Below are 11,861 nucleotides of genomic sequence, written 5' to 3'. Positions count from 1 at the left end.
AGGATCCTGGGTTCTTACTGTCACCTGTTGGAATATAAATATATCTTTCCAAGGGCTAAATAAACACCAGTTGTCTCTGGCTTTTAACACAGAGATGTTGCCAAGTTCTTGGCTTCATCCCTTTGGCATGTAAATACCAAGGGAAATAGAATTCTAGTCTTCCTGGAACCTTGGGACTTAACCTAGAGATGTTGTCAGGACTGTGACTATTTGACCCTCTCTGGAACAGATGAGACATTTCATTATTCTTTTGGATCAAAGCAATTAACAGACAAATGGCTACAATATCATTCCCGTAGTATGTGAGGAGTAAAATCTTCCTAGGAGAAATTAAGACAAATATTTTGTACCTTTATATTTTTATATCTTGGAAGGCTAGGGCTTTTTAACAGAAGAACTGATAAATCTGGAAAGCTTTATTTCCCCACACCCACACATGTATACAACTTTGATATAAGTCCAATATAGCATTGTAGATAAATAGGGAAAGAAAGGACTATTCAATACAAGCAGGTGGAAAAATGGTCATTCATAGGGAAAAACTGAAATTGGATCTCTACACCATTCAAAAATTAACTTTAGATAATGGATCAAATAACTTAAATATAAAAAGTAAAATGGTATAATGTTTAATATGAAATATAGGTGAATATATTCCTGAATTTGGGGTGGAGAAGGGCCTCTTAAGACACAAAACATTATTTTTTAAGAGATGACAAAGTTGACTATATTAAAATTAAGAACGTCTGTCCATCAAGCAATGCTTTTAGAAAATTGAAAACACAAGACATATACACACTCAAAAAAAGAAAAGAAAAAACAAAAGAAAAGCAAAGCAAAGACAAACCACAGATAGGGAGAAAAAATGTATTTACAACACATATAGCCAAGAAAAGATAGGAATTGAAAATATACAAATAAGTCATGTAAATCAATAAAAAGAGAATAAATATTCTCATAGAAAAATCTGCAAAAAAAAAGAGGCATTTCAAGAAAAGGAAACATTTACAACCAACATAAAGAGATCCTCCATCGCACTGATAATCAGGAAAATAGAAAGTAAAACTACAATGAGAAAACACTATACTCATTCAATTGGCAAATAAATAAATAGTAAAAATAAATCAGGGCAATGCCAAATTTTAGAGCTATTGTGGATCAATTGGCTATCTTATATATTCCTGGTGGGAGAACATTTTCTTAATACAGCCTCTTTGGAAAATAATTTTGCATTAAAATAGTTATATATACAAAATATATTTTTGTAAATGTATACCATGAGACATAAAAAAAGTAATATTAATAATAGCAAAAAAAGCTGGAGCAACTCAAATTACAACATATAGGGAAAAAATAAACTGGGATTATTCATAAGGTGCAATATTTTCCAGCAGTCAAAAAGAATAAACTGTAGTTACTGGGGAGTGGAACTGAAGAGTATCACCAATGTTTCCCAGATGGGACTACACCAAATAAGCACCTCTGTCTGAAAATTCAGTCTCTGTTCCACAATAACTTTGAAATGGGTTGCCTAATTAAAAAAAAAAATAAAACAACTGCCACTTTATGGAGCACTAAGGAATGCAATATGATTTGTGAACTGAACATAACACAAAATTTAAGAAAACAGAATATCAAGTAGACCTCAGGAATGTAAAAGGAAGAGATTAATAAAATAAAAAGTGAAATAAAGTAGGAAACAGAAAAAGAGTAAAATAGTTTCCTCCTAAAAAACATAGTGAAAACGTGAAATCAATAAAAGCAAAGATTAAACATGATCATGTAACTTGAGAAGAAGGATAAAACTACAAAAATAGAGGAATGATACATAAAACATAATGCTAACATGTTAGCAAGTTTTAATGAAATAAACCCAAATATGTAGAAGCCTGTAAGTCTAATAACTATGGGGAACAAACGAATGATCACCACCTCCAACTTCCCAAATATTTCCTGACTTAGATGATTTAAAGGGTAAGGTGTATTACATCTCCAATGAAAAGATTATCTTTATACCACTTAAACTATTATGAAGCATACAAAACAATGTAGACTTTAGTAACATAATCCTGATATTGGATTTCCCTAGTGGTCCAGTGATTAAGACTCCATTCTTCCACTGTTTCGATCCCTGGTGAGGGAACTAAGATACCACACAGCCAAAAAAAAAAAAAAAAAAACACAACAACAACAACAACAAAAAAACAAAGCCTCTTCCCTCCTGGAAAATATAATGCAAAAAAAAAAAAAAAAAAGTAAGAAAAGGAAACCAAAGACGAATCTTCACTATGACTATGGATAATGTAAAAACCTAAGTGAAATATTATCAACTTAAATCCATCATTAATTCAAAGTATAATCACAACCAGAGTGGCTGAGTTACAAGGTCCCAATATGAGCTGCACAGAACACCCAGAATTAGGTACTCCTATCTGTTGCCTCCAAGCCCTTTTTGTTAAGCTTAGACCAGTAGTCAGATTTCCTTCTCGTTTATTTTGAATTGTCTCTCATGGGCTCCCATTGTGTTTCATGTCCTCTGTATATGTGTGTGTGTGTGTGTGTGTGTGTGTGTGTGTGTGTGTGTGTGTTTTAATCACTCTCAGTTTCAAAGGAAAAGAATTGGGGTCCTAATTCATTTTTCCTCAGGAGGACTCCTTGTAAATATTAGTTACAGAGACATGTGAGGGAGGCAATCATCCCCATCCCACAGTTGCCAAAAGCAAAATGCACATGAAAATTTGGAGTAGAGGTGAAACATATCACCACATATTACTGAGCCAAAATTATTGTGTTACGTGTAAAATAATCTTATATTACTTTTACAAACAGAAAAATAATGATTGCACAAAGCAACGTTAAATTTTATGTTGATTGTGAAAATATAACTTTCTTTGTTTTCTTGCGACTAAACTAATTTCCCAAGACCCAAATTCTATCTGATTTATAAAATTTTTATTTAATTACTCTGAAATAAAATTACTAATTAACATAATTTTTCTCATGTAAGTTTTAAAATCAGTCAATTCCGATCTGTTCCTTAGATTGCATCACATGGCTCACCATCTATTTCTTAATATTTATTGTATGGTATAAGAATTATAGCAGCTTCCTTCAGAGTTTAGTCTTTGTATTACAAAAAGATAGCTCCTATAAAATAAAAACATTAGCTTTCAAGATGTTTTTCCTGTGCTATGAGATAAGAGTCTATTTCTGGAATTCAAGGCCACAAATTTGACTCTGTGATCTCTGAGGTCTTCTGTGACCTCATGCAATATTCTCCAACAAAGAAGGCAGTATACAAGTAGTAAAAAAAAAAATGCCTCCTGGGTATAGGAAGCATAATATTGCAATTATACTATTGATGGAATATTTTTCCTAATTTAGTTTTATGTTCCTTGATCTCAGACTCAAGAACATTGTAATAGACTGATCCCTTGGAGACAATGTTCCCGTTCCCTCATTTCATGTTTCTGCCTATCCCCTTCTCCCAGATAATACTAAATCTCTGCTTTAGTGTATGAATGAAAAAATTAATGTGATTTAAACTGCACTGTGTAATGGTAACTGGGAATATTTCCTTTGTAAATGCTAATGTTTAAGGAAATTATACTTGGATTATGTATACCTTCTATTTATTGACAATTTAACTCTGAGCTCAGTGTTGCTTTCTTCTCTATCTAGTCACTCTTTCCAGGTCACTTCATCTACTCCCATGGTTTTAAATGTCATCTATGACTCAGAAACGTGTAACTGCAGCCCTGACCTTCTGGATGACTAGTTGATATCTCCAATTAGATTTCGAACAGGCATCTCATATTTAACACAACTAAATCCTCTCAGTATCAAAGCCTGAAGTAAAAATCAAAATGCTGGCATCATTTGGGAGGATAAATCCGGGTCAGTAAGGGCAAGGAGTAAAAGGACAATGAAACGCAGGTTAGATTCATCAACAAGCATGTTCACTGAACACACAGACATCTCAAGGTTTGCAAGAAGAAATCATACCTCAGAGCAGTCTACAGAGGGGATAGAGATGGGAAAATGTATATGCTAAGTCCTTTCTGTGGTGGTCAGGCACATGTGCATACACATAACTGCCTTCAAGAAAGGATTTGTTGGGCTTCCCTGGTGGTGCAGTGGTTGAGAGTCTGCCTGCCAATGCAGGGGATGCAGGTTCGTGCCCTGGTCCGGGAAGATGCTGCAGAGCCCACATGCCACGGAGCAGCTAGGCCCGTGAGCCATGGCCACTGAGCCAGCGCATCTGGAGCCTGTGCTCTGCAAAGGGAGAGGCCACAACAGTGAGAGGCCCGCGTACTGCAAAAAAAGGATTTGTTGTCCAGCTGCTGAGAATGCTATCAGGAGTCAGACTCCAGCTGTCAGCTCCTTCAGAGAGCCATCTCACCCAACAGTACACAATTCCTGGGGCAGCTCACAACCAAAAATTGATTACATAAGTATAACTGCCAGGCTTTTTTTTTTGCCTACTCCAGGACAACTCTAATGGGCTTTATATGCCCAACGATAGCGTTAGCCAAATCTTTGTTGAGTGTATCTCAGTTTGAATTCTCCCTCTATCTGATCTTACTCTGTATCCTTTCATGCACATGTGTTAACCCACAATAAATATATGACATAATAAACACCATGTAAGTATTTATATCCAGAAAACTCAACCTACAACACCATCTGTCTCTCATTTCCCATTAGGTAAAAGTTCATCTGAAAAAGAGTTAATTTCCCAAAATTCTGAGTCACATCATCTGGCCCCTTTGCAGTTACTCAAGAATAGAATAGCATTCTAGTTCATCTGGGACTGACTGAGTTTTCACACTGATAGTCCTCCTTCCTGAGAAACCCTCAATCCTAGGCAAACAATGATAAATTGGTCACCATATTCAGGAAGACTGATCCCACACCACATGGTGTGGAATTTCATTTAAATCTAGACATGGCAGAGCAGCAACTTGATGCAGCAGTGTTGCAATCATAAGATAGAAATGAGGCAATTGAGGGACTCTGAAAAGGAGCACACTTTTTTGTCCAATTCATTGTCCAGAACTGAACTAATTCCTACACACTCTCCAAAATGCTCCTCTCAGTCTTCCTCATGTCAATATGTAACACTACCATTCATCAGTTGCTTAGGGCAAAATCTTTGAACTTCTCTCTTTTTCTCACAATCTATATCCAGTCCATCCTTAAATCCAGATGGCTCTACCTTCAAAATATATATAGGATCTTATCCCTTCTAATATTTTCCATCACTATCACCATAATCAAGCTACCATGATTTTCCTCCTGGACATCTACAATAGTTGCCTGACTGATCTTCCTCTTTTTACTTTTCCCCCTTCGATTTGTTCTCCAAACATTAGGCATATTATTCTTTAAACAACTAGTTCAGATAATGTTGGTCCTCTACTTGAAATTCACCAAAAACTCACCATCACCGTTAAAATCTAAAGTCTCGAGACGTCAAGATAGTAGAGTAGGAGGACACGGAACTCACCTCCTCTAAATGAAAACATCAAAAACACATCTACATGTGAAGTAATTCTCACTGAAAATAAACGGGAGACTAGGAGAAAGACTCTTGTACACCAAAGGCCGTAAGAAAGATTTACACGAAGTTGGGAAAGAAGGAAAGAGAAGTGATAAAATTGGGACCTGTACCCCTTGGAGGAGACACAGAAGAAGAGGGTGATTACTGTGCTTGGAGATCCTCCCTGGGGTGTAAGAAGTTTGAGCCACCTATTGGGTGCCCCAGCCCTGGGAGCTGCCCCAGTTGAACACTGAGAGGACAACTCTCCTTTGTTGGTTTGAAAACCAGTGGAACTGAGAGCAGGGCTGTAAGAAACTTAGACACCAGGCATGAAGGGTATACATACATTTGCATACTCCCAAAATAAGGGGGAGGAAGGAGATTGAAACTGCCCAGGACCATGGCTGGTTTCCCCCAACTGCCCTGGTATGTGCCCCAGCTTGAGCTGAGTGCCAGCTCTGTCCCCTCTTGCTCCATGGCACAGCTCCACTATAGGGTGAGGGATGCAGTGGCTGAGAGTCGTGCACAGTTGTGAGGAAAGCAGGTGGCTTGGCCTCAGAAAGACATCTGAACATGGCAGGGGCAACCATTTCTGGTGCTTGCTTTGGGTGTAGACTGGGACTCAGGTTCCAGGACCACCATAACCCATGTCCAACCCATGCCAATCACCTCTACCAAACCTTCTTATTCCAGCACTGCTCCCCTCTGGGGTGAGGGTGACAGTGCTGGGAGGTGGACATAACACATTCAGAGGGAACAGAGTCAGCGTGGGCCAAAAGCTCAGGGCTTATGCTCCAACAACACGGGACCCAACCCCTCCACCAATAAAATGGTGCTGGTCACTGAGCATAAGAGGAGCCACCGGTCAAACATGGCTGTAATTCTAGCCCCTCCATTACCAGCCTCACCTCTCACCAAAGTGATAACTGGCAGCACACACTGGGGGAAGTTGTGATCCATGTTGATTTCAGATCCAGCTCTCCCACCAAAGCCACTGTGCACAGACAGACTGTATAGGGATACTCCGACACAAGGACACCACCTCAAGACCAGCATAGGGTGTTCCCTGCAGCAGCACATATACTAAATCTGGAAAAACACAGAGCAGATTAGCATGACCACTGCACAAGGATGATATGCAAATTCATGAAGCATTCCATATTTTTGATTGGAAGAATCAATATTGTCAAAATGACTATACTACTCAAGTCAATCTACAGATTCAATGCAATCCCTAACAAGTTACCAATGGTATTTTTCACAGAATTGGAACAGAAAATTTTACAATTTGTATGGAAACACAAAAGACCTGAAGAGGAAAATCAATCTTGAGAAAGAAAAATGTAGCTGGAGGAATCAGGCTCCCTGACATCAGACTATACTACAAAGCTAGAGAAATCAAAGCAGTATGGTACTGGCACAAAAACAGAAATGTAGGTCAATAGAACAGGATAGAAAGTCCAGAGATAAACTCAAGCCCCTGTGGTCACCTAATCTATGACAAAGTAGGCAAGAATATACAATGGACAGAAAGTCTCTTTGATAAGTGGTGTTGGGAAAACTGGACAGCTACATGTAAAAGAATGAAATTAGAACATGCCCTAACACCCTACACAAAAATAAACTGAAAATGGATTAAAGACCTAAATGTAAGGCCAGATATATAAAACTCTTAGAGTAAACTGTAGGCAGAACACTCTCTGACATATATCCTAGCAGGATCTTTTTTGATCCACCTCTTAGAGTAATGAAAATAAAAACAAAAATAAAAAATGGGACCTAATTAAACTTAAAGGCTTCTGCACAGCAAAGGAAACCATAAAGAAAACAAAAAGACAATCCACAGAATGGGAAAAAAATTGTTAATGAAGCCAATGACAAGGGATTAATCTCCAAAATATACAAACAGCTCATGCAGCTTAATATTACAAAAACAAAAATCCCAGTCAAAAATTGGGCAAAAGATCTAAATAGACATTTCTTCAAAGAAGACCTACAGATGCCAAAAAGGACATGAAAAGATGCTCAAAATAACTAATTATTAGAGAAATATAAATCAAAACTACAATGACGTATCACCTCACACCAGTTAGAATGGCCATCATCAAAAAATCTACAAACAATAAATGCTGGAGAGGGTGTGTAGAAAAGGGAACCCTGTTGGTAGGAATGTAAATTGGTAAAACCATGATGGAGAAGTGTATGGAGGTTCCTTAAAGAAGTAAAAATAGAACTACCATATGATCCTGCAATCCCACTACTGGGCATATACCCAGAGAAAACTATAATTTGAAAAGATACATGTACCCCAATGTTCATTGCAGCACTATTTATAATAGCAAGGACATGGAAACAACCTAAATGTCCATCAACAGAGAAATTGATTAAGAAGATCTGGTAGATATATACAATGAAATATTACTCATCTATATAAAAGAAGGAAATAATGTAATTTACAACAACATGGTTGGACCTAGAGATTGTCATACTGAGTAAAGTAGGTCAGACAGAGAAAAGCAAATATCATATGATATTGCTTATATGTGGAATCTAAAAAAATGGAATAAATTAACTTATTTACAAAACAGAAATAGAGTCACAGATGTAGAAAACAATTTAAGGTTACCAGGGGAGGAAGAGGGGGGAGGGATAAATTGGGAGATTTGGATTGACATATGCACAGTATTATATATAAAATAGATAACTAATAAGGACCTAGTGTATAACACAGGTAACTATTCTCAATACTCAGTAATGACCTATATGGGAAAAGAATTTTTAAAAGAGTGTATATATGTATATGTATAACTGATTCATTTTGCTGTACAGCAGAAAATAATGCAACATTTTAAATCAACTATATTCCAGTAAATTTTTTCTAGGAAAGAGGGAGGGCTTAGGAAACATTAAAAAAAATGACCAGCATAGGTAACTGTTTCACCTAATTTCATAGAGACAAAGAAGGATAAGCAAAATGAGAACACAGATGAATGATTTCAAACAAAGGAACAAAAACACATTGGAAAAAAAAACAATTAATGGAAGAGATAAATAATTTTTCAGATAAAAAGTTGAAAGCATTAATAATAAAATGCTAACTAAACTGGGGAAAAGAATAGATGAACACAGTTATAATTCTAACAAAGAAGTAGAAAATATAAAAAAAATCTTTTGGTTAAACATAAGATATGACACCATAAAATTCCTTGAATAGAACATAGGCAAAACATTCTCTGACATAAATCATACCAGTGTTTTCTTAGGTCAGTCTCCCAAGGCAATAAAAATAAAAACAGAAATAAACAAATGGGACCTCATCAAACTTATAAGGGGTTTCACAGTAAAGGAAACCATAAACAAAATGAAAAAAAAACATATGGACTGGGAGAAAATATTTGCAGACAATGTGAATGACACAGGATAAATTTACAAAATATATGAACAGCTCATAGAATTCAATCAAAAATTAGTCAGAAGACCTAAAAAGACATTTCTCCAAAGAAGACATACAGATGACAATAGGCACATGAAAAGATGCTCAACATTGCTAATTACTAGAGAAATGCAAATCAAAACTACAATGAGGTACTACCTCACACCAGTTAGAATGGCCATGATCAAAAAGTCTACAATTAATAAATGCTGGAGTGGGTGTGGAGAAGTGAGAACCATCCTACACTGCTGGTGGGAATGTAAATTGGTACAGCCACTATGGAGAACAGTATGGAGGTTCCTTAAAAAGCTAAAACTAGAGCTACCATATGAACCTGCAATCCTACTCTTGGGCATATATCTGAAGGAAACTCTTAATTAAAAAAATGCATGCACTCCAATGTTCATAGTAGCACTATTTACAATAGCCAAGACATGGAAGCAACCTAAGCATCCATCGACAGACAAATGGATAAAGAAGATGTGGTATATATATATATGTGTGTATATATATATTACTCAGCCATAAATAATAAGGAAATAATGCTACTTGCAGCAACATGGATGGACCTAGAGATTATCATACTAAGTGAAGTCAGAAAGAGAAAGACAAATATCATATGATATCACTTGCATGTGGAATCTAAAATGTGATACAAATGAACTTATTTACAAACCAAAAACAGACTCACAGACATAGAAAACAAACTTATGCTTACCAAAGAGTAAAGGAGGAGGGAAGAGATAAATTAGGGGTTTGGGATTAGCAGATACAAACTAGTATATATAAAATAAGATAAGCAACAAGTATTTACTGTATAGCACAGGGAACTATATTCAATATCATGTAATAAACCATGATGCAAAAAAAAAGAACCAGTCAGAAAGGAATAATACAATAACTGAAATTTTAAAGTACACTAGAAGGAATTAACAGCAGACTAGGTGATGCAGAAGAATGCATAAGTGATCTGGAAGATAGAATAATGGAAATCACCCAATTAGAACAACAGCAGAAGAAACAAATTTTTAAAATGTGAGCAGTTTAAAATTCTTCTAGAACATCAAGCATACTAACATTCACATTATAGTGGTTCCAGAAGGAGAAGAGAGAGAGAAAAGGCTTAAAAATATATTGGATGCAATTATAGCTGAAAACTTCCCAAAACTGAAGAAGAAAAAAAGATATCTAGGAACAGGAAGCACAGAGGGTCCCAAACAAGATGAACCCAAACACACCCACACCAAGATACATCATAATTAAAATGGAAAAAGTTAAAGAGAAAATTCCAAACGCAGCAAGAGAAAAACAAAGTCATAAAAAAGGGAACCCCCATAAGCCTATCAGCTGATTTTTCTGCAGCAACTTTGTAAGCCAGAAAGGAAGGGTGTGGTATTTTCAAGGTGCGGAAAGGGAAAAACATGCAACTGAGGATACTCTACCTAGCAAGATTATCATTTAGAATTGAAGAAGAGATAAGAACTTCTCAGAGAAGCAAAAGCTAAGACTTCATCAATACTAAACCTACCTAATAATAAATGTTAAAGGGTCTTCTCTGAATGGGAAAGAAGAGGCTACAAGAAGTAAATATTTATAGGAAAGGAAAAATCCCACTAATAAAGGCAAATATAGAGTAGAGGCTGAGGATTATCCACTTAAATAAGCTAGTATGAAGATCAAAAGGCAAAAAAATCTTAAAATCAATTCTAACTACAATAAAAAGTGAAAGGATAAACATGAACATGAAAAATATGGCATTAAAAACCCAAAACATGGGGGAGGGGAGTAAAAAGTTTACATCTTTTAGGATGTGTTTGAACTTAAATGAGCACCAGTATAAAACTGTAGATACAGTAATAACAGCATATCTACAAGATATTCCACCCCAAAATAGCAGAATACACATTATTTTCAAGTGCACATGGAATGTTATCTAGTACAGACCATAGGCTAGGCCAGAAAACAATGAGTCAATAAAAAAACAAAGAGGAAATCAGAAAAAAACCCTTGAGACAGATGAAATAAAAACACAACTTTCCATAATCTATAGGAGAAAAAAAAATCTATGGGATTCAGCAAAAGCAGTTCTAAGAGGCAAGTTTATAGTGATATAGGGCTACTTCAATAAACAAGAAAAATCTCAGATAAACAACCTACCTACCATCTAAACAAAGTAGAAAAAGAAGAAGAAACAAAGCCTAAAGTCAGTAGACAGAAGGAGAAAATAACGATCAGAATGAAAAAAAATAGAGACCAAAAAAAAAAAAAAAGAAAAGAAAAGAAAAAGAAAGAAAAGATCAAAAAACCAAGACCTGGTTTTCTGAAAAGATAATCAAAATGGATAAGCCTTTAGCCAAGCTGATTAATAAAAAAAGAAAGACAAGAAATTACAACTGACATCATAGAAATAAAAAACAATCATGAGACTACTACAAAGTTATATACCAACAAGTTGAACAACCTAGAAGAAATGGATAAATTCCTAGAAACATACAATCTTCCAAGACTAAATCAAGAAGAAATAGAAAATCTAAACCAACTGATAGTAGCATTGAAATTGAATCAGTAAAACAAACAAAAAAAAAACTCCTAGCAAACAAAACCCAGAACTGGTTGGCTTCACAGGGTAAATCTACAAACATTTAAAACAGAGTTAATAATTATCCTTCTCAAGCTATTATAAAAGAGGCAATATTCCTAATCTAATTCTATGTGGCCACCCATACCCTGATACTAAAATCTAAGGCACTACAAAACAAAAAGAAAATTATAAGCTAATATCTCTGATGAATATAGATGCAAAAATCCTCAACAAAACATTAGCAAACTGAATTCAACAGTACATAAAAATGTCATACACCATGATCAACTGGGATCTATTCCAGA

The 11,861-nt window shown here is 35.7% G+C and overlaps 1 non-coding gene across 1 annotated transcript; it reads left to right on the top strand.

The window, feature by feature from the left end:
* Positions 1-6,601: 6,601 nt before the first annotated feature.
* On the top strand, positions 6,602-6,708 carry LOC132482855 (U6 spliceosomal RNA). The gene has a single exon (XR_009531014.1). It is a non-coding gene; the product is annotated as a U6 spliceosomal RNA (small nuclear RNA).
* Positions 6,709-11,861: the final 5,153 nt, after the last annotated feature.

The sequence above is a fragment of the Mesoplodon densirostris genome, chromosome X (genome assembly GCF_025265405.1).
Source record: "Mesoplodon densirostris isolate mMesDen1 chromosome X, mMesDen1 primary haplotype, whole genome shotgun sequence".
Classification (NCBI taxonomy): domain Eukaryota; kingdom Metazoa; phylum Chordata; class Mammalia; order Artiodactyla; family Ziphiidae; genus Mesoplodon; species Mesoplodon densirostris.
This window is presented reverse-complemented; position numbering and strand designations above follow the sequence as displayed.